The 23,941-nt window shown below is 41.5% G+C and overlaps 1 pseudogene; it reads left to right on the top strand.

Moving 5' to 3' along the window:
- The first annotated feature begins 15,648 nt into the window (after positions 1–15,648).
- LOC144379323 (elongation factor 1-alpha, somatic form pseudogene) lies at positions 15,649–16,603 on the top strand (annotated as a pseudogene).
- The last annotated feature ends 7,338 nt before the right edge of the window (positions 16,604–23,941 follow it).

Consider the following 23,941-nt stretch of genomic DNA (forward strand, 5'->3'; position numbering starts at 1 on the left):
AGAATAACCAAATTCTTCATGACCCACTAGCTAAAACCAAGTTTTTACATGATCTCTTTCAAATTTGGTGCATAATTCAATAAGATAGTTACTAATGATTTTTATCAAATCATATAAAATATTTACTATTAATGATTTGTATTTTTAGTTTATCTTATTTAATTTTATTTAATGTTATCTACTTCCCATTAGCAAAAAAAAATTATATTTTATGTGCAGTTACAATTAATTTTTACAATCTATACCTTTCTATTTCATTAAATCATGGGAAAAGTTTTATCATAATGTCTAATGAAATAATGGTGCTATTTCTGATTTTTATACTTGAGATTTATTTATTGTCAAAAGCAGAACCTCAGAGTCTGAAACAGGTAAATAGTTACATTTGATCAAAGAAATATCAGGATTTGTATCATATTCCTTGCTTTATAAATAGCTTATAATACATGACATTGCAATATAACAAATGAAGAATAGGTAATGAAGAATAGCATATTGATTTGTTACTTTGATTTTCTAAATTTAAAAATTGATTAAGAAAGAGATAAATGAATTATACTAAATCTACCTTAAATTAATCTTGACCACTTTTAATCCTTATAACAACCCTTAAAATAGGTCCTATTATTTCCCCCAGAGAGGTTAAGTAATTTATCCATAGTCAGAAAAGTAAAAAAAGGCCTCTGAGCAAGCCAACATAAATGTCACCATTACTGTGTATTAAACTTAGGCAAGTTATACTTTATATATTCCAGTGTTACACAATAAAATAAGCTTGACCACATGGTTTCCAAGCTCACAGCAAAATAGGAGAAAACTAGAAGTCAGGGGAGCAGCATCTACTAGAGACAAACATTTTGACATTAGTGAGAACTGACAGTCAACAACCTAATAGGTTGAGTTTGGCCTCAACTTATTTATTTACTTATTTATTTACTGCCTTACAGAGAACTGTCTAGGACCTCCAACCCAGTGTTCAATAGGTGGGACTAGAGTGGGCATTCTTGCCTTGTTCTTGATCTCAGGGGGAAACCATTCAAACTTACACCATTTTTTTTTTTCAATCTTACACTATTAAGCATGATGCAGCATTAAACTTTCTGAACGTTAAAACTTATGTTCCTGGTATAAACCACACTTGGTCATAATGCATTATCCATTTTATATATTATTGGATTCAATTTGCTAATATTTTGTTAATAATTTTACATCATGTTCATGAGGGTTATTGGTCTGTAGTTTTCTTGTGATATTCTTGATGGTTTTGGTATCAGGGTGATGCTGACTTCACAGAATATGTTGGAAAACATCCCTCTTCCTTCATTTTCTGGAAAACTTTGTGTAGAATTGGTATAACTTCTTAAATATCTGGTAGGTTTCTCAGTAAAACCATCTGGACCTAGCATTTTCTTTGTGGAAGGGTTTTCAACAACAAATCAATTTCTTTAGTAGGTATAAGGCTAAGTTACATATCTTCTTTTCAATGACGTTGGTACTTTGTGTCTTTAAAGAAACATGTACATTTTATCCATGTTGTCAAAATTATTGGCAAAAAAGTTGTTTATAATATTATCTTATGATGCATTTAATGTCTATAAGTTCTATGATATTTTTCTCTCTCATTCCTGACATTGGCAATTTGTGCCATTGCTCTCTCTCTCTCTTTTTCCCCCCAGTGAATCCGGTTAGAGGTTTATCAGTTTCATTCTTCTCTCAAAGAACCAGCTTTTGGTTTCATGATTTTCTCTATTATTTTTGTTTTCTATTTCATTGATCTCTGCTCTTATCTTTATTTTTTCCTTTCTTCTGTATACTTTGGCTTTAATTTGTTCTTCTATTTCTCGTTTCTGAAGGTGGAAGCTAAAGTCATAGACTTAAGACCTTTCTTCTTTTCTAATATAGGTGTTTAGTGCTATAAATTTCCCATTAATACCCACAAATGTTGATAGGTTGTTGTTATTTTCATTCAGTTCAGAATACTTTCTAATTCCCTTTTTCTCTTTTTTTGACCCAAAAGTTATATAGAGTATATTTAGTTTCTAAGTATTTGGAGGACTTCCCAGAGATCTTTCCATTATTTAATTCTATTTTGGTCAGAGAAAACACTTTGTGTGAGTTGATTCCTTTTAAATTTATTGAGACTGGTTTTATGGCCCGAAGATGATTAGAAATACAGTCCACCTGCAGTACCTGGGTAGTTCAGTCGGTGAAGCATCTGACTCTTGATCTCAGCTCAAGTCTTGATCTCAGGGTTGTGAGTTCAAGCCTCAGGTTGGGCTCCATGCTGGGCATGAAGCCTACTTAAAAAAAAAAAAAAATCCACCTAATAGGAGAAAATGTGGTCATTATTATGCTAATAAAAGGACTAAGGTCTGAGCAACAATATGTTTCTTTTCTTTTTTTAAGATTTTATTTTTAAGCAATCTCCACACCCAACATGGGGCTCAAACTCAGCTCTGAGATCAAGAGTTGCCCCTGTACCGACTGAGCCAGCCAGGTGCCCCGATGTTTCTTATCAGAGATCAGTATATTGGAGTTTGGATATTACACATCAGTCTAATGAGCTCAGTAAATATGAGTTCCTTACTGAGAGAACAAGCTGCTGCTTAAAGTTCACTACGTACAATGGCAAAGATCTTAATTGAAAACTGAACATTTCAATCTTCCAGGTATTTTCAAATATCCATATATTTTTACTCATATATTTGTTTTACCTTTAGAACATAAATGATGATTTTAGGCCTCTGAGTAAATTGTCCTTTCTTGGATTACTTTGTTTCTCATCTGAGAATTTAAAATTAAGTAAATTTAATTTACTATATTTATACGTGAATGTATTTTGAGAGGAAGTCCATGTTGCTCAATATCACTAATTTAGCAGTTTAAGTGGCCAGTAAATATGTAGAATTTGAGCCTCCTTAGAATCAGTTCCAAAGTTTTATTCATGAACATAATGAAATTAAATATTTTCAGAGCCATTAGATGGTGTGTAACTACATTGACTCAGGATATTTTTCAGTGTGCTACTAGGAGTCATAATTGCAATATCTGAATAAAAATTACTGACCTATTAAAAGAAGTTGCTGGGGTGCCTGGCTGGCTCAGCTGGAAGAGCATGCAACTCTTGATGTTAGGGTCATGAGTTGGAGTCCCACGTTGGGTACAGAGATTACATACATACATACAAACATTTAAAAATTTTTTAAAAAGTTGTTGCCAGTGTCAAAAAGCAAGGACAAAACAAAACCAATGAAAAAAGTGATCCTCTGCTTCCCCCACAAAGCAGAGGGGAGTGGCCAGGGAAAGAAAAGTCGTATCCTTCCTGTGCTGTCCTCACAGCCAATATTTAGTCTCCTTAGTGTGCCTCAAGCACTCTGTCCTTTCATGACGGGGGGTGCTAATCCTTAACTGTGGTAAAGAAGGCATAGCGACAGTAGGATCAGCTTAAGTCATCAGGCCCTCGTGAAACTGTTTTCTCTCACAAGGCTATCTGGCTGTTTTAAGCCCTAATTTTCAATACTATCTTAATATATATATGTAGGCCTCACATGCCCCATAGGAGGCATTGAGCCTTTCAGTTGCAAAGTGTAAAGCTATATAGAAAACTAAGTGGCATAGCACCATATCTAAGGAACCAATCATCTGTCTGGGGAGAGGGGAGACTTTTGTTCTAAAATAACCACAGGTCTAGGGGTGCCTGGCTGGCTCAGTCAGTAGAACATGCAACTCTTGATCTTGGGGTCATGAGTTCAAGCCCCATGTCAGAAGGTAGAGTGTAATCTTAATTAAAAAAACAAACAAACTTTAAAATAACCACAAATCTGGATGCACAAGATGAAATTAACTGCTCCCATTTATAATGTGTCAATGATAATAACCTAACCCCTCTCATCTGGTGTTTTCCAACCAATTAAACATTGTTGGCACACCATGGTAAGTTTTATGAAAAAGAGAAAAAGAAAGTATTACTCAGTTCAACCGTATATTTAAAGCAAAGAAATGAAAGAAACATCCCTTGCTTCTGCCACAAGCCTATGACAAGGTAGGCAGCCAATCTGTTCTAGAGAAAAATTTGTCCTAAAGTTCCTCCACAGCTTTTTAAAAAATAATCTATAGAATTGTAACTCTCTTCACATTCAATAATGTCTCTTTGTCTACATCGTTCAATGTGAAAGGAAGAACTGAAGTTAAAAATGTGTATAATTCAAGAAATCTTTTTATGAGAGGTAATGAAGTTAGAAACCAAATCCCCACAAATGGAACGCTCCAGAGTTTCACTAATTTCACTTTTCCCTTGCAAGGGTGGGTTCACCCTCCGAGGGTGAACAAGAAAGAAAGCACCTACACATGGTGCCAGGAGAAAACACAGAATTAAAAACATCAGATAGGGAATCAGAAAACCTAAATGCTGACCCTGGCTTTGTCGCTAACTTGATGGGTAAAATGGAATTAAGCTGCTTTGTCTTTCTGCTCTGGAGTTCCTCATCTTTAAAGTCAGGGGATTGGATTAATAAACTTCAAGATTCCTGTGGACTCCTCCCCTCTGCTTCTTTGGTTTCCATGGCTCCCTGCTCTCTATGTTCTCCTAATATTTCTTTTTTTTTTTTTTTTAAGATTTTATTTATTTATTTGACAGAGAGAGAGAGCAGGAATACAAGCAGGGGGAGTGGGAGAGGGAGAAGCAGGCTTCCCGCGGAGCAGGGAGCCCGATGTGGGGCTCGATCCCAGCACCGTGGGATCATGACCTGAGCTGAAGGCAGACGCTTAACGACTGAGCCACCCAGGCACCCTATGTTCTCCTAATATTTTTGGTTCCTCCTTTCTGACAATTCTTCTTCCTATTGTCACATAAACGTAGAAGTCTCTCTAGTGAACTGTCATTGACTCCCTTTTATTTCTAATCCTCTCCTGCAATATTATATTCTCTGTGGTGGATACTGGTGTATTACCCATATCCCCTTCTTTTTCTCTTTCTTTTTTAAGATTTTATTTTTAAGTAATCTCTACACCCAACATGGGGCTCCAACTCACAACCCCAAGATCAAGAGCCCCACACTCCACCGCCTGAGTCAGCCAGGTGCCCTCCAGATCCCCTCCTTCTATACTGACTTTCCTTTCCTCAGCTGCTGGGAAGGTTGGAGTATGACAACCCTCAGCTGAGTCCCCCTCTGGGAATGCCCTCATGCAAAGAGAGCCACCTTACCCGAGGTCACATCCCCTTCCTGAGGAAAGCCACATCCAATGTTTGTTCAGTGTGGGAATGAGAAAAGCCACCCTCCTTGCTTCAGGGTGGGATAATTTTGAAGAGCCAGCCATACCTGCTCCAGAATTCTCCTAGTTTCTGTTGTAACCGCATTGCAGGTCAACTCCTCCAGTTCTACGGATGTGGATCCTGAGAGCACTCCTCCACAAACCACCTACACAAAAATCTTCATCTCATTATCTATTTCTTGGAGAACGCAACTTAGGACAGTTGATGCCAGGAGTGGTTCAAGGAAGCTGACTCTAAAATAGGATACTGGAACTGGACCACCCATCTTCCAGTGAGTACCCCATCACTGGTGGCCAGAGGAACATGACAAACTTTTGGTATGCAGTATAACTATTAAAACTTTCACTAGTGGTGGACTTGGATGGAATCCTAATGGAAGGGGATGTACCAGCTTTTGAGAGTTTGGGGAAAGCACTAACCATAAGTACTAACCACAGTGAAATCAGATGGGTTTTTCTGAGTGTCACTGATGCATTGGAGAAAAGACACCAAAAGACTAAGGGTGATTAATCATCAATTGAAGGCCAAATGTGAAAACGAGAGGGCCTCCTTGGAAGCATATAGAGACTCTCATCTCCTGCAGCCAGAGGTCAAAAAGAGCCTTAGATGGACAGACCCTGGACTTAATTATAAGAGCAGCAGAAATCCAAAGAAATTTGAATTCTCCAGTCTGCTGTGCCAAGGTCAGGGCTCTGAGTAAGAAGAGGTGAAACCCCAGACTTGGGATGGGGATATCTGGATTGATGCACACAGAAACTTGGAAACTACAGATCCCTCTAAACTTTCTGGGCCAGCAAAATGGCCCACTGCTCCTGTTAAGGGTGAGTGTCCCCACTTGTTTATAAATAATGCAGAGTCCCCTCAACCTAGATAAGAAATCAAAGAAGGATTTTTCAAGAGCAGCCCTGCCACTTGGACAATACAACCCAGCAAACATTATGGTATTAGAAGTGTCATGGACAAGGATGCCGTGTGGAACTTCAGGCAGTTTCCAATAGAGAATCACAATGTAGACCCCAAGGGTACTGGAGTAAGGCTATGCCAACTTCAGTGAAGAATTTTCCACCATTTGAAAAATAGCCCCAAACGTGCTACTGTCTGGTAGACAGAAGAACTGATTATAGGACATCAAGTGAACATGTGGCCCAGGCTGCCTATTACAAGATTGTTTCTATCAGGCCCATCTATTACACAGTGGAAGTGGTAAATCTGCGATCAGGCATGAACAGTGTCAGGAGGGCACAGTGTCCTGCATAAGCAGATGATCCAAAACCCCCTGTCATCCACTACTGGTACACTGATGTCTCTCCCTCAGCTCATACCTACAGCTCCATTGGCCTATTTGGGGGCTCCACTGGGGCTTTCTTAGGAGTCCCTTACTCATTTTTTTTTTTAAGATTTTACTTATTCATTTGAGAGAGAGAGCACAAGCAGGGAGAGAGGCAGAGAGAGAGGGAGGAGCAGACTCCCCACTGAGCTGGGAGCCCAATATGGGGCTCGATCCCAGGACATGGAGATCATGACCTGAGCTGAAGGCAGATGCTCAACCATCTGAGCCACCCAGGCGCCCCGACCCTTACTCAATTTTGAAGGTAAATGGACAAACACGGCAGCCAGTCTAAGAAGTTTCTGGTGACCAGAGACTAGCCCACAGGCTGTGGTTATCTACTTTCTGTGGGAAAAGAAATGACATGAGGTAGGAATATATATATGGGCAGCCTTGGAAAGCTGGGCAAGTTGGTCAGGGGTCTGAAAGAAGAAAGACTAAAAGATAAGGTTGAGGGCCTGGTTTACCCAGACCACCAAGGAAGCCACCTAGATCAGCAGAGGTGCTGGCTGAGGGTAAGGGAACTCTAGAATGGGTAGTGGAGGAGGGTCATCTTGAGTTTTAGTTCTACCTGAAGGCCAGCTGCATTAGTGAGGGCTGAGTCTATCCCAACAACCTTTCTCTTTTAAGCTTCCCCCAGGAAAAGAGACCAGTCAGAATTCTGGAGGTGTTGACCTTGCTGTATAAAGCAAGTGGGTCTGAGTGGCATAATAGGTAGGCTTTCGTGGATGCTGTGCTGTATTGCCCAGGCCCTCTGTTCTGGACCAAGGCACTTATTCTCCCAGATACTGGGCGTGTTGGCTACCAAAAACTCCCAGCTAAGTCTTTCTCCAAGGATTGCCTTCAGCAAAGGAGCACTGTCTCCCCCCAAGATCATTTCCCATGCCTGGCCTCAAGTCCAGGGCCCTTGCCCCAGGATGGGACACCCCTGAAGGCCCATCCGTGCTTCAGAGCCCCCACTGGGTCATGTGAAGCCTCTACTGCAACTGTGCTGCTATTCAGGTGTCATCCCGAGGGCACATCCCCTGTAAAATCCTGCACACTGGGGGCTTGGGGTGTTAGTGTTTAAAGGGTAGTTTCAGTTTGAGAAAATGAAAAGTTCTGAAGATGGATGGTGATGGTTGCACAATACTGTAAATGCATTTAATTCCACTGAACTGCACAGTTAAAAATGGTTAAAATGGTAACATTTATGTTATTCTGTTTTACCACAATAAAAAAATTCCTGCACGTGAATCTCCCTCAGGGTCTTCTTTCTTAAGGAATCTAACCAACCACTGTGAATATGGCAAAAATTGCTAGCTTCTACCAATATTCATCCTTTCTTTCTTCTTTAGTAATGGAACTCAGCCTGAAACTGCAAGTGGTCTTGCCCTTGGCCATGGGATGTGAGACTTGTAACTAGGATGTGAGGCACGTGACTAAGTTTGGCCAATTGAGTGTGAGAAGTGATATGGGCCACTTCCTGGTCATGCTTTTAAAGTAATAGGCATGTCCTCTACTTGTCTCTGCTCTTTTCTGCTGGCTATGATGCAGATGCAATGGCAGGAGCTAGAGCCAGAGATGGAAGCCATAGATAGAAGATGACAGAGCCACCCTACCAACCCTAGACTGATTATCTCTGGCTGTTACAGGAGATATAAATCAACTTCTGTACTGTTTAAGCCATGGAATTTGAGGTATCTTTGTTACGACAGCTCAGCCTCTATCTTAGCACTTTGATTGACTCCAAAATTCATTCCTCTCATCCTGACTCCTTTTACAAACAGCTCCTATTTCTTGTCCCCAGTTTTGAGACTCAGCATGTCCACACCATAATTTATCCTAATGCTTCCTAAACTTTGTTCCTTCTTTGTTCTTTATTTCTAATAATACCACAATTTCCTACTTATAAAGAAAGAGCCCTAAACATTCACACAGTGGAATACCATTCAGCCATTAAAAAGGAGGAGGAGGTAGCCCAAGATAATACTGATAACAGAACCATCCCCAAGATTTGTTGTTAAGTGAAGAAAGTAAAGAGCAGTACAGTGTCTATAGTATACCACTATTTGTGTTAGGAAAAAAAAAAAAAGACTACCTACCTCTATAAATATTTGTATGTGCGTAGAGTATCTTGGAAGGATAACCAAAGACTTGAGTTGCTGCTCTATTTATTTTATTTATTTTTAAAATTTTTTTTAAAAGTAGTTTTTACATCCAAAGTGGGGCTTGAATTCACAACCCGAAGATCAAGAGTTACATGCTCCACCGACTAAGCCAGCCAGGCACCCCTATTTGAGTTGCTGCTCTAGGTAGGACAGCTGGGGGACAAGGTGGCAGAAAAACTAATTTCTTACATATACCTGTTTGAATTGTGTACTGTGTGCAAAGAGCTGCCAGACTGTACAACCCAAGGATGCACTATTCAAATTCTGATTTGTGTAACTGGCACCTTTGGGATTGTGCTGTGTGTGGCCTGAGCAGCTGTTCATATCAGTCCTGTTATGCATGTTTTCCATACTCAAAAAAAAGTTCAAGAAAATATGCTTACTCTTTGTTCTATAGTTTAAACAGAACAGCTATTTTCTGAAACTGTCTCAGTTAAAATATCCTAGGATTTCATAGATCTCTGTCTGGATTGTTATTTACATCTCTGTTACCAACCATCAATTTAAAATGAGCTTTTACTATCATTTAAGCGTTCCCAATCTTTAACAAAAAAAAAAAAAAAAAGAGTTCCCACTCTTTTCAGGAACTTCCTTCAGCATTGAAATGACCAGGCAGCTTTTTCCTCCAAAGAACTCCAAGGTGAGATTGAGGGAGGCAGAACACTAAAACCTGCCTAAGGGTGTGACCCCCACAATTATCCTCCTCCTGGGTGCTATCAATGATCAATTATTTAGTATGGACTGACGACCTGAAAAATGTTCTTAACTTTTGATCCTACAAATTCTGCTACTATGAATTTCCCACATATCCTAAGAAAAGCATTGACAATACACACCAAGATGTACGTACCAGAATGCTCACCGTGGCTTATTTCTATTTCTGTTGTCCAAAACAAACCACAGAGCCATAGATATAGGACTCGTTAAATCTAGTACAGTTCATCTAGGTAACGGAATTCCAGATATTAGAAGAATAATGAAATGGGAAAATGATTACATTGTATTGATAAATGATAAAAGCAAATTACAAAGCAGTAGGTAAGGGTATTATCCTTAGACAATCCTAGTGCGGTGTTTGCTTTTGTTTTTTGTTTTAAGTAAGCTCTACACCCAACGTGGGTTTGAACTCACAGCCCTGAGATCAAGAGTTGCATGCTCTTACCGACTGAGCCAGCCAGGCACCCCCCAATTTGTTTTTTAAGAAAAGTGTATAACTATATCTAGAAAAGATATTCACCAATATGTTAATACTGCTTTTCTTTGGGAGTTGGGCTTATTATAGATTACTTTTATTTTTTTCTTTGTGCTTGCCTGAATTTTCTCAAATTACAATTAATCTGTTTTCTCTCTCTCTTTTTTTTTAAGATTTTATTTATTTGACAGAGAGAGACACAGCAAGAGAGGGAACACAAGCAGGGGGAGTGGGAGAGGGAGAAGCAGGTTTTCCTTGGAGCAGGGAGCCCGATGTGGGGCTCGATCCCAGGACCCGGGGATCATGACCTGAGCCGAAGGCAGACGCTTAATGACTGAGCCACCCAGGCACCCCCGTTTTCTCTTGTAGTTAAAAAAAATGTTACCCCTCCCAAAGTCAATTTGGGGGGCTCTTTGAGCACTTCAGTTTGCTCCTCACTAGTCTCCCATAGTACTCTGAGGCATATATAAAAATTTTATTTTATTTATTTATTTTTTTATATACAAATTTTAAATGAGAAAACATCAATCCTGGGTTATGTAGAGAATTCTCCCAACTTGATTATGTACTACAAGGAGGAGGTAAGAGTAGAGGGTAGCAGATGGTAAGGGGGTAGGGATGGGTAAAATAGATTAAATGGTGTTGTTACCTTTGTTGTAAGTTTTCCTTCCAGAAAAAGTAACTTAATGATTTTCTAGCTAAATGAGCTATTTTACATTTGTAGAGATGACAAACTTCACTATTCACCAGGACCATATGCTTTTTTGGTATTCATATAGGCTTTGAAGTCTAAAATACATGCTGTTTAAGAATGTTAGTCTAGACTAGAGAATAACTCTCCCCTAAATAATATATAAGTATCTTTTTAAATTAGCCTTGGCAAGAAGAAATTTTAAAAATAGAAGATGTGGGTCAGAATCAAGTTCTATAAATAAGTACATTCCTTATAAAACATTTATGGATTTGATTGAAGGATTATTTTAGACACATTTGTGTATAGCATAAAAACAAATTAAATGTAAAAAATTTTAATAATGAAAAAGTGAGTCCTAAAAAGACCAGCAGGTGGCATAAATAATTTATTTAATCAAAACTGCAGAGATCTATATGGTAAAAGATACCTTCCCTGACCTTTCTGCCGTGAAAAAAAATCTCATGAATATTTAGACCAAAATTCCCAATTAAAGCATCACTAACAAGATTAACTTAGTTATAAATACAAAAATTAAAATTGCAGGAGAGGTGGATCTCATAGATATCAACCCAAAGCTAAATCATAAACTTGTGTGCCTGGGCCTATCATTAAACTGAAACACAAAAGACAACATATAATGAGAGCATCTAACCTGGATGCTCCACCCAGCACACTTCAGCATCTTTGAAGTAGGAAGAGTGTGCTGACATTCGAGACTCAAGAAAATAATGTTTTTAAAAGCTACGTGGGTGTGTACCTGCCCCAGTTAATTACTCTGCAAGAACAACATTAAGCCTCTCCTCCTTTCAAATATAACCAGAATGTTGGTCTCAACATTGTCTTTACTGGGTACTAATAATGTTCCAAGACACCAGCCTATCAGATACCTGTTGGCTGCCTTGGATCTGAAATAGGATATTTTCCCCCATTCACCAACAGGAAATTTTGTCCCTGCTTACTTTTGTACCTGCTCCCCTGAAAATAGTTCCCATCCGAGACACACATGCCAGAGAGATAGTTGACCATGTGGTGGGATTGGCCTTGACTTAACACTGGAAGAGGAGACTTTGTCAAGGGTAGTCCTGCAGGTTCTTGATTCTTAGTATAGCACAGAGGCTCAGACCTGTGCATGTCATCTAAGACTTCTAGAGCAGTTCTTCCTGACCTGGGACCCTCAACTGGAAGGCCAGGGGCCACAAACTGATCACCATAGGTTAGAATCCACATATGTGTAGTTTAGAAAAAACTGCACCGAACTATTAATAATGCTTTCTCTGGAAGGTGAGTTTATTTTTTATTTTTTATTTTTTTAAGATTTTATTTATTTGACAGAGAGATAGCGAGAGCAAGAACACAAGCAGGGGGAGTGGGAGAGGGAGACGCAGGATCCCCGCTGAGCAGGGAGCCCGATGCGGGGCTCGATCCCAGGACCCTGAGATCATGACCTGAGCCAAAAGCAGACGCTTAACCAACTGAGCCACCTAGGCACCCCATTTATTGTTACTTCTTAACAAAGCCTAGTCTTATAAATGTTTTTGGTTTTTTTTAAGATTTTATTTATTTATTTTTGCAAGAGAGAGAGAGAGAGAGCACACAAGCGAGGGAAGGGGCAGAAGGAGAAGTAGACTTCCCACTGAGCAGGGAACCCAATGCAGGACTCGATCCCAGCACCCCGGGATCATGACCTGAGCCGAAGTCAGACCTTAATTAACCAACTGAGCCACCTGGGCACCCTCCAGTCTTTATTTGGATGAATTTAAATTTGTTTTTTAATAGACAAAGTCTCTACCCTCAAGGGGCTTACATTTTATTTATTTTTTAAAGATTTTATTTATTTATTTGACAGAGAGACACAGCGAGAGAGGGAACACAAGCAGGGGGAGTGGGAGAGGGAGAAGCAGGCTTCCCGCTGAGCAGGGAGCTCGACACGGGGCTCGATCCCAGGACCCTGGGATCATGACCTGAGCCAAAAGCAGACGCTTAACACTGAGCCACCCAGGTGCCCCGAATTTAATTTTTGAGTGCAAATATTACTCAATATATACAAGTTTGACAAAACCCACCTAACCTAAAGAGTGTCTAAATCAGATACCTATTCAATTATGTAAATCACCAGTGACTCATTTCAGAGACTTTCCAGGTGTCTCCACTACCTGTTTCAGGAAAATGCTCCACTGTTACTGTACTGTTTGCTTTTCTGTGGACACCTTACACACAGCTACATTTTGAAGCATCACCTCTCAGGTCTTGGCCCCTTCCCCACATTAGCCAGAAAGCAATACTGGAGGTCTACAGCTTTTTCTCAAGTGAGACATTCATGGTGCTGCTCTGTGTCCTTTGCAAGCAATCGTCAGCTTGCATCCCGGGTAGGCCAAATATTAATCGGAAGGCAGTTGGGGTGGAGGAATGTAGAACAAAGTTTTCTTTAAAACCGTGTTATAAATAATGATTGGAATCCAAGGCCAACTCACAAAAGTTGGATTCACACATAATAAAGTTGAAACCATTCAAATTTTGGTATATAGTAGGCACTTGGTATGTATTTGCTGGATAAATGAATATTGATAGTGCTTCTTAGCAAGAGGAATTTATAGACTGAGACTCAGTCTCACTCTGCCTGCCCAGGGAGGCAACTACTCTGTTCCTAACACCTGGCAGCTGTTGATAACCACAGGTATCACAAGGCATTGCAAGTTGGGGCTTGGTAACTAGGGAGATGCCTGTATTGGTGTCTTAGGCAAAGATCTTCTGGTTGAAAGTAACTTGGGGGACTTACTTTAAGGGCACCAGCCTGTTGGTGCTCATACCTTTGGGTGTGGGCAATTCTCATAGAAGGATGGTTGTGGGCTGGAATATAAGAGGTATTTATTATATTTGGTGTTTTAGAACGTCACGCCATTTTCGTTTAGACTCATTTGGTGTTAACAAATTGAGATTCATTAACGTTAGCTAAAATAAAGGGATTTATTGTAAGAAGTGATCAGAAGTCTACCATTAATCCAAAAGGAATCATCACCAGGCTTCCTGTGGCTAGGGTGGAGGGAGGTTCTGGGCTCAAAGTTGTTCAGAAGCCCTCAGCTGCAGGGCTCTGTGGCCTTTCCTGCTGGTGCTCCTCCACTGACAGGCTGTGAATACACATCTGCATTGTTCCACCTGCCTCCCACAGAGAGGGAGAACCTGTGGCATCGGACAACAGGGTGAAGGTCATTGGTTAGCATGAAAATTGGCAGCCCTCCCTGATGAATTAGCTGTGGTCCAGAAGGACAGTGTGCAGGGCCATGCGCAGACACGTGGGGAGCAGATCATAGCTATCTAGCGAGGAGGACTATGGGGGCCCTTAATTTAATATCTCTCTTGTAACCAATAGAATGTGGCAGAAGTGACTTCTGGGTCAAAAAGGGCCATGCAGTTTCCACCTATTTCTCCTGGAATGCTTGCTCTCAGGATGATCCCTTTTGGAAGCCAGCAGCCATGCTGTGAGAAGCCCAAGCCTCTTGGAGAAGGTAGGTGTTCCAGTCAGTAGTCCCAGCTGAGGCCAACCTTTGCATCATAACAGCCCAGGCACCAGATATGAGTGATGGAAACTTCAGATTATCACTGCTCCCAGCTATTCAAATCACCTCCAGTATATGAGTTCCCAGGTAAGGGCCTGGGCACCATGGAGCAGAGACAAGACATCTCTGCTGCACTGGACCCACATTCCTCACCTATAGGGTTTGTGAGCATAATAAGATGGTTATGGTTTTATACCACTAAATTTGGGGTAGTTTGATACAACAGTAGAAACCATAATATAAAGCATGACACATTCAAAGAACCCAAAAGAAGGTGGTATGGCAGACCAACGTGGGCTCTTACTGGATACCTGAAGTAAAACCATCTCTGCTGCTTTCTACCATGAGAAGTCCAAAATCAGATAAAGAGAAAGGCAAGATCATCTGAAGCAGGTGTGGTTGGGAAGATTATGGAGATGTGGCTTATGCCTCTGGATAATCCCTAGACCAAGCAGAACACGTTATTCATTTTCAGTCTCTCGCATTTACTGTAGAGATAAATACAGAGGCCTCTGGTTCCACCCAGGTTTGCTTTACATCAGGCTTCCTTATTGAGGGTGGCTCTCCCCCCACTCTGAGCAACAAGCCAACAGATGTCTCAGCTTCCCTCCACGTGTCCTGTTCTGCCGCTTGCTAACGCCAGGCAACTGCTGCACACCCTGGCGGTGCTTCCGTCCCACCTCCAGCAGAGCCATCTTCCTCTTAGTCGCCCTCGTTCTCCAAACACTGGAGAAGAAAAGGCAAGAAATGCTGTCATTTCTTTTGGCCCAGATATGGTTCCCCTGTTGCCTGGGCCATTCTACAATGGGCATCAATTTCAAGGACACCCTGCTGTGGCTCACTCTACCCTATATTGATTGTATGGCTTTGCATGAATTGTAAATCAGGAGGCATTAGATCTTTAGGTCATTTGCACATGGTTTACACTGTGGAATGCACTCAGGGTGCAGGGCAAATGCCTGCTGACCCCATGTTTATTTTTTCAGCTGGTGATTGAAGCTCTGGCCCAGTTATAATAGATGGGAATGCCAATGTCTTGTCCATTTTCAACTTTAGTGCAAATCTTGCATTGAATAGGGGTCATATTTCTACTCTCAGCATGTAAAGTAAAAGTAATTGTCATGTATGTGTTTCCAAAATAAATATCATTGTGTTTGCCCTCCCACCTCCACCCCATAGAACTGTTTTTTTTTTTATAAAGACATGAACATGGAAAAATAATATTCCAGGCTTCTGGGGGAATGTTATTAATATCTCCAAGAATGGGGGCATCTGGGTGGTGCAGTCGGTTAAGCATCTAACCCTTGGTTTACGCTCAGGTCCTGATCTCAGTGTCGTGAGATCAAGCCCCGCGTGGGGCTCCACGCTGAGCGCCGAGTCGGCTTAAGACTCTCTCCCCGATCCCTATGTGCTTGCTCTCTCTCTCTCAAATAAATAAATTTTAAAAATATAAATCTCCAAGAATGGACAGACCTGTGAGCATGTACTGCTGGCTGATACGCTGGGTGTGAAGCAGCTCATCGTGGCAGTCAGTAAGATGGCCATCACGGGGCCGCCTTATAGTAGTGCATGCTTGAGGAGATATGCAAGGAGGTGAAGGCCTAAATCAAGAAGATCAGTTACAACTCTGAGGTTGTCGCCTTTGTGCCCATCTCAGGCTGGCATGGGGACAACATGCTAGAACCCAGCACCAAGATGTCCTGGTTCAGAGGCTGGAAGATCACCAGGAAGGAAGGAAACGTGGTGGCCACGACACTGCTAGAAGCGCTGGACTCCGTCATGCCCCCTGCCCGCCCTATGGAAGAGCCCCTGCAGCCACCTCTACAGGATGTATACAAGATGGGGGCGTTGGCACCGTGCCCGTGGGCCGGCGGGAAACAGGCTTCCTCAAGCCAGGCATGGTGGTGACCTTTGCACCATGAGGCCCTGGCTGAGGCCCTGTCAGGTGACAACGTGGGCTTCAATGTGAAAAATGTGTCAGTGAAGGGCATCTGGTGGGGCTACATGGCAGGAGACAGCAAGAATGACCTGCCCTTAGACGTGGAGAGCTTCATCTTCCAGGTGATCATTCTCAACCACCCTGGCGGCATTGCAGCTGGCTACTCATCAGTTCTGGACTGCCACACGGCCCATATCGCCTGCAAGCTTGCAGACATCAGGGAGAAGATTGGCGTTCAGGCAAGAAGCTGGAAGACAATCCCAAAGCCCCGAAGTCTGGGGATTCAGCCATCATTCAGATGATTCCACGAAAGCTCATGTGTGTGGAAAGCTTCTCAGAGTACCTGCCCCTTGGTTGCTTCACTGTGTGTGACATGAGGCAGACAGTGGCTGTTGGGGTCCTCAAGGCTGTGGAGAAAACAGTAGAAACCGGTGGCAAAGTCACCAAGTCTGCCATGAAAGCGGCCAGGAAGTGAGTGGTAACAGCTACGTCAGGCCTTTCCAGGCCAGGGGCAACCCAGGAGGAGCCACAGCTGGAAAAGAACGGCTCAAGGAGAAGCCTTGGACTTCCTCTTCTTTGCCTGAATGATCTTAAACCTGTCCCTGCTAATGCAGTTTTCTTTTTGCTGATGAGTTTGAGGCATGGGAATAAAGCACAGGTAGTCTTTGGGGTTTGGAAGGAAGGCTTTTCTTTTAATTATAAAACGTTTATTTTTTATTTTTATTTTTTTAAAGATTTTATTTATTTATTTCACAGAGAGAGACAGCGAGAGAGGGAACACAAGCAGGGGGAGTGGGAGAGGGAGAAGCAGGCTTCCCGCCAAGCAGGGAGCCTGATGTGGGGCTCGATCCCAGGACCCTGGGACCATGACCTGAGCCAAAGGCAGATGCTTAGCAACTGAGCCACCCAGGCACCCCTAATTATAAAGACTTTTAAAAAATGTTTTATTTATTTTAAGTAATCTCTATACCCGACATAGGGCTTGAACTCACAACCCTGAGATCAAGAGTCACGTGCTCTTCCAACCGAACCAGCCAGGCGCCCCATAATTATAAAGTCTTTTAAAAAAATATTCTACTCTCTAATCTGTGACCACTATTCTGCCTGTAGTATCCCACACCTCCTTAACTGAATAACATACTCATTTTTCTATGTTTTAATCATTGAACAAATATTGATTGAGTGCCTACTGTAAGCCAGATGGATATTGGGGATTCAAGGGTGATCAAGATAGCAAAATGAGGTTCTTTCCTTAATGGCACCTATATTTAGGTTCAGGGAGACAGACAGTAAACAAGTAAATAAATAGATGAGGTAATTTATTTTTATTTATTATTATTATTTTTTAAGTAATCTTTACACCCAATGTGAGGCTCCAACTCACAGCTCCGAGATCAAGAGTTGCATGCTCTACCGATTGAGCCAGCCAGATGCCCCAAATAAGGTAGGAAGAAAATAAGCAGGGGTAATGAACAACTAACGTCACTTTAGGTGGAGTGGTCAGAGAATGCTTCTCTGAGACCTGGAACCTACGAAGGAGCCAGTCATGCAAAGAGTCTGGAGCAAGAGCTGCAGGCAGAGGAAACAGCAAATACAGAAGCCCAAAGGTTTAGAAAGAGTTTGGAAGAAGTCAGAATGGAGCTGGGGAGGTAGGCAAAAGCCAGATCAAGCAGGACCTTATGGGCTTCTCCACTGAGGTGATTTTTCCCAAGGGAGTGACATGATCAGATCTATATTTTTAAAGTATCAGAGCTTAATTTGGCTGATGTGAGGAATGGATGGGAGGTAGGTTGGGGTTAATCAGGAAGGTGGAAACCAGTCATAAGACTGCAACCATCCATAAGAAGAGTGTGCTTCTGTTGTGCCATCAGCAAAATGTATGTTTTGAGTGTCTTTTAGACAGTGGTCACAGATTGGCTTTGATTAATTCAAATGCATTGTTGGCTACTACTAGTTAGCTAGTTGGTACCCTTCTCTTAACACCTTTGGTTCTGTGTCTCACCAGCTGAACAAATCACCATCTTGAACCTGTGAAAATGCAATAAACATATTGATTCAACGCTACAAATGTTTTGAGCACCTGGTATGTGTGAGGCACTGTGTTAAGATTTGGATATTCAAGGGGAGCCTGGGTGGCTCAGTCTTAAGCGGCTGCCTTCGGCTTGGGATCAAGCCCCATGTCGGGCTCCCTGCTCAGTGGGGAGTCTGCTTCTTCCTCTCCTGCTGCCCCTCCCTCTCGTGCTCTCTTCTCTCACTCTCACTCTCTCTCTCTCAAATAAATAAAATCTTTAAAAAAAAAAAAAAGATTTGGATATTCAAAAATAAATGATACTTGGTTACAGCTCTCCAGGAAACTACAGTCTGAGAACAAGAAGGCAGCCTACCAGAGACAAGTAAATCAAAAACAAGCTGGGACTTTGCTTTTCTTGTGGGAGTAGAATAAACCCTCAGAGCCCTGGGAGCAGAATGATTCTATAGATCTCTAGATGGGCTGGGGAGAGAAGAATCAGAAAGACTCAGCGTACATCAGAAACGAAAAGAGAATTTGTATCCTCAACTTCATTTCATCTATGCAGCTTTCCCTGGAGTGGAGCCCCTGCACCTGATGTGCTGGTGTGATTTTCTTTTTACTCCCTGATATCTGGAATGATAGAATCCAGTGAAAAAGAGAAATCCTCTAGGGGTGCCTGGGCGGCTCAGCCAATTGAGCACCCAGCTCTTGGTTTCGGCTCAGGTCATGATCTCAAGGTTGTGAGATCGAGCCCCACATCGGGCTCCACCCTCAGTAGGGAGTCTACTTGAGAGTCTCTCCCTCTGCCCCTCCCCCCACTTGTGCTCTCATTCTCTCCCTCTCTAAAATAAATAACCTTTTAAAAAAAAAGAGAGGTCCTCTGGCTTCAAGGAAGTTTAGAGCCAGCTCATTCATAAAAAGTGATTTCTCCAAACAAAATGTTTTCCACAATGCAATATCACATGTCCTTCCCTTGTCAAATAAAAACTTCCATGAGTCATGACATTAAAAAAAAATACCTTAAATAAAAAACATGTGGAAAAATTCCTTTTGAAGAGGGACCCCTCCCCAACACGACAGCAAGCTAGAAACTGAGGTCTGCCACCCCCTTTTGTTCTTAGCAAAATCCAGGTGGTTGTAAGAATCAGATGTGTGGTGCTTTTAAAATATGTCTGCAAATTCTTTAACACCCTTCAAAATATGGAGTTGAAATTTTCTTCCCGGGGTGCCTGGGTGGCTCAGTTGGTTAAGCAACTGCCTTCGGCTCAGGTCATGATCCTGGAGTCCCGGGATCGAGTCCCGCATCAGGCTCCCTGCTCAGCGGGGAGTCTGCTTCTCCCTCTACACCTGCCCCCTCTCCTGCTCTCGCTCTCTCTCAAATAAATAAATAAATAAATCTTTAAAAAAATTTTTTTTTCTTCCCTGACTGTGAGTGGGCTAAGCAACTAACAAGTCAAATATGACAGAAGTGATAGTGTCTTTGAGATTAGGACATAAAAGACATTATGCTTTGGATCACTTGCTCTGGGGAAAGTCAGTTGCCTTCTTGTGACGACACTCAATCAGCTGATGGAGAGGCCATATAGCGAGGAGCTGAGACCTCCTGCCAACAGCCCTGTGAGGGAGCCATCTTGGAAGTGGATCTTCCATTCACAGTCAAGCCTTCAGATGTCTATAGTCCCTGCTGATATCCTGACAGAAACCTCCTGAGAGACACTAAACCAGAACCCACCTGCTAAAGCACTCCAGAGTTCCTTACCCACAGAAAATGTGATAATAAGTGTTTGTTGTCTAAACTATTGTGTTTGGGCCCCTGGGTGGTTCAGTCAGTTAAGCATCTGCCTTCGGCTCAGGTCATGATCCCAGGGTCCTGGGATTGAGCCCCACATCAGGCTCCCTGCTCCTCAGGGAGGCTGCTTCTCCCTCTCCCTCTGGCACTCCCCCTGCTTGTCCGTGCTCTCTCTCACTCTCTGTCAAATAAATAAATAAATCTTTTTAAAAAATAAAATAATGTAAACCATTGTGTTTTAAGGTGATTTTTTATACAGTATTAGAGAACTAATACAAGATGATAATGATAAAGCGTTTAAACATACACTGTAAATATTCAGTAAATGTTAGTCATTGTTGTTGCTGCTGTGTTCTCCTTTGTATCCTTAGCATCTAACACCTGCTACCTGGTAGGAGCTCAGTATACAGCATGTGAGTGGATGAGTAAATGAATGGACACACAAAGTAAAATGAAGTGTTGAGGCAATCATCTATGGCAGTTGTTTCTGAAGTTATTTGAGAAAGGACATTTCAAAAAAAAATATGACCCCATATATCAATCAGGGTTGAATCAAGAAAACAGAAACTACTTTGGGTATTTCATTTTTTTTAAGTTTTTATTTAAATTCTAGTTAGTTAACATATAGTGTAATATTGGTTTCAGGTGTAGAATTTAGTGATTCATCACTTACATATAACACCCACACATCACAAGTGCCCTCCTTAATATCCATTGCTCATTTAGAGCCCATCACTCATTTAGCCCATCCCCCACCAACCTCCCCTCCAGCAACCCTCAGTTTGTTCCCTATAGTTAAGAGTCTGTTATGGTTTGCCTCCCTCTCCTTTTTTTTCCTCCCTTCTTCTATGTTTATCTGTTTCTTAAATTCCACATATGAGTGAGATCATATGGTAATTGTCTTTCTCTGACTTATTTTGCTTAACATAATACACTCTAGCTGCATCCACATCATTGCAAATGACAAGATTTCATTCTTTTTGATGACTGAGTGATACTCCATTGTATATTTATACCACATCTTCATCCATTCATTAGTCAGTGGACGTTTGGGCTCTTTCCATAGTTTGGCTGTTGTTGATAATGCTGCTATAAACATTGGGGTGCATGTGCCCCTTCAAATCACTATTTTTGTACCCTTTGGATGAATACCTAGTAGTGCAATTGCTGGATCATAGGGTAGTTCTATTTTTAACTTTTTGAGGAACCTCTATACTGTTTTCCAGAGTGGCTGCACCAGCTTGCATTCCCACCAGCAGTGTAGGAGGGTTCCCCTTTCTCCACATCCTCTCCAACATCTGTTGTTTCCTGAGTTGTTAATGTTAGCCATTCTTTTTTTTTTTTTTTAAGATTTTATTTATTTGACAGAGAGAAGACGACAGCGAGAGAGGGAACACAAGCAGGGGGAGTGGGAAAGGGAGAAGCAGGCCTCCCACCGAGCAGGGAGCCCGATGCAGGGCTCGATCCCAGGACCCTGGGATCATGACCTGAGTCGAAGGCAGATGCTTAACGACTGAGCCACCCAGGCGCCCCAATGTTAGCCATTCTGACAGGTGTGAGGTGGTATCTCATTGTGGTTTTGATTTGTATTTCCCTGATGATGAGTGATATTGAGCATTTTTTCATGTGTCTGTTGGCCATTTGGATGTCTTCTTTGGGGAAATGTCTGTTCATGTCTTCTGCCCATTTCTTGATTGGATTATTTGTCCTTTGGATTTTAAGTTGATAAGTTGTTTATAGATTTTGGATACTAGCCCTTTATCTGTTAAGACATTTGCAAATATCTTCTCCCATCCTGTGAGTTGTCTTTTGGTTTTGTCGACTGTGTCCTTTGCTGTGCAGAAGCTTTTTATCTTGAGGAAGTCCCACTAGTTCATTTTTGCCCTTGTTTCCCATATGTGGAATTTAAGAAACAAAACAGAGGATCATAGGGGAAGAGAGGAAAAAATAAAACAAGACAAAACCAGAGAGGGAGACAAACCATAAGAGACTCTTAATCATAGGAAACAAATTGAGGGTTGCTGGAGGGGAGGGGGGTGGGGGAATGGGGTAACTGGGTGATGGACATTAAGGAACGCACATGATGTAATGAGCACTGGGTATTATATAAGACTGATGAGGGGCGCCTGGGTGGCTCAGTCGGTTAAGCAACTGCTTTCAGCTCAGGTCATGATCCCAGGGTCCTGGGATCGAGCCCCGCATCGGGCTCCCTGCTCGGCAGGAAGCCTGCTTCTCCCTCTCCCACTTGTGTTCCCTCTCTCGCTCTCTGTCAATTAAATAAATAAATAAAATCTTAAAAAAAAAAAAGACTGGGGCGCCTGGGTGGCTCAGTTGGTTAAGCCACTGCCTTCGGCTCAGGTCATGATCCTGGAGTCCCGGGGTCGAGTCCCACATCGGGCTCCCTGCTCGGCGGGGAGTCTGCTTCTCCCTCTGACCCTCCCCCTTCTCATGCTCTCTCTCTCTCTATCTCATTCTCTCTCTCAAATAAATAAATAAAATCTTTAAAAAAAAAAAAAAAAAAGACTGATGAATCACTGATCTCTACCTCTGAAATTAATAACACATTATATGTTAATTAATTGAATTTAAATAAAAAATTTAAAAAAGAAACAAAATAAATACTAGATCTAAAAAAATAATAATAAATAGATAGATACACAGACTGAAAATGATAAAGCAAATGTGGAAAATGACCAACACACACCAAAAAAGAAAAAGATAAAAAGCATTATTTTATTTTATAGGTTTAAATGTAAAGTATTTATACTTTTTGTACAATTAGTAAGAACACATATTAAGGGATGCCTGGGTGGCTCATTTGGTTAAGCGGCTACCTTTGACTCAGGTCATGATCTCATGGGTCCTGGGATCAAGCGCCACGTCAGGCTCCCTGCTCAGCGGGAAGTCTGCTTCTCCCTCTGCCTCTCCCCACCACCCCCACACCCATCCCCACTCATTCTTTCTCCCTCTCTCTCAAATAAATAAAATCTTAAAAAAAAAGAAAAGAAAACCACTAATCTAGATGATCAATCAAAACACTTTTATCCTAAACTTTTTTTTTTGGTTTAGTGATAGGATACTTGATAAAATTCAAATAGATGCTTGATTAGAATAATAATATTAATAACAATTGTTATTAGGATATAATATTTCTATTTCCTGATTTATATAATAGTGCTATGCTTGTATAAGAGAAAAATCTTATATATTAGGATGTACACATTATTTAGGGGTAAAGGGGCATCATCATATATGTATCATGTGTCAAACTGTTCAGGAATAAAAAGTATATATAAATGAAGTATAAATACATTTTAGTTTAAACATTTATTTAAGTGTAAATATATTTTATTTTATAAAAAATATTTTTAGGGGCACCTGGGTGGCTCAGTCGGTTGAGCAGCTGCCTTCGGCTCGGGTCGTGATCCCTGGGTCCTGGGATCAAGCCCCGTGTCCGGCTCCCTGCTCAGTGGAGAGCCTGCTTCTCCCTCTCTCTCTGCCTGCCTCTCTGTCTACTTGTGCTTTCTCTCTCTGTGTCAAATAAATAAACAAAATCTTTAAAAAATATATATTTTTTTATACTAAAATATTTATGTTTGGGGAATCTGGGTAAAGGGAATTCTTGTTCTATTCTTGCAATGTTAAAATATAAGTTAAAAATAAAACATTTTTGCTTAACTTACATGTGATGGAACTGGGAGAGGGCTTGGGAGGGACTGATTAATAAATCATTTAAGGAAAATAAGAGAAGAGGGGTGCCTGGGTTACTCAGTCTGTTAAGCATCTGCCTTTGCTCAGGTCATGATCCCAGGGTCCTGGGATGGAGTCCTCATCGGGCTCCCTGCTCAGCGGGGAGTCTGCTCCTCCCTCTCCCTCTGCTGTTCTCCCTGCTTGTGCTCTCTCTCTCTCTCAAATAAATAAATCTTGAAAAAAAAAAGAGAAAAGAAAAATAAGAGAAGAAAGACAAACTTTTGGCCAAATCTGAAAGAGGGCCAGCGTGGTGTCTTTCGATC

Source organism: Halichoerus grypus, chromosome 10, assembly GCF_964656455.1.
Source record: "Halichoerus grypus chromosome 10, mHalGry1.hap1.1, whole genome shotgun sequence".
Classification (NCBI taxonomy): Eukaryota; Metazoa; Chordata; class Mammalia; order Carnivora; family Phocidae; genus Halichoerus; species Halichoerus grypus.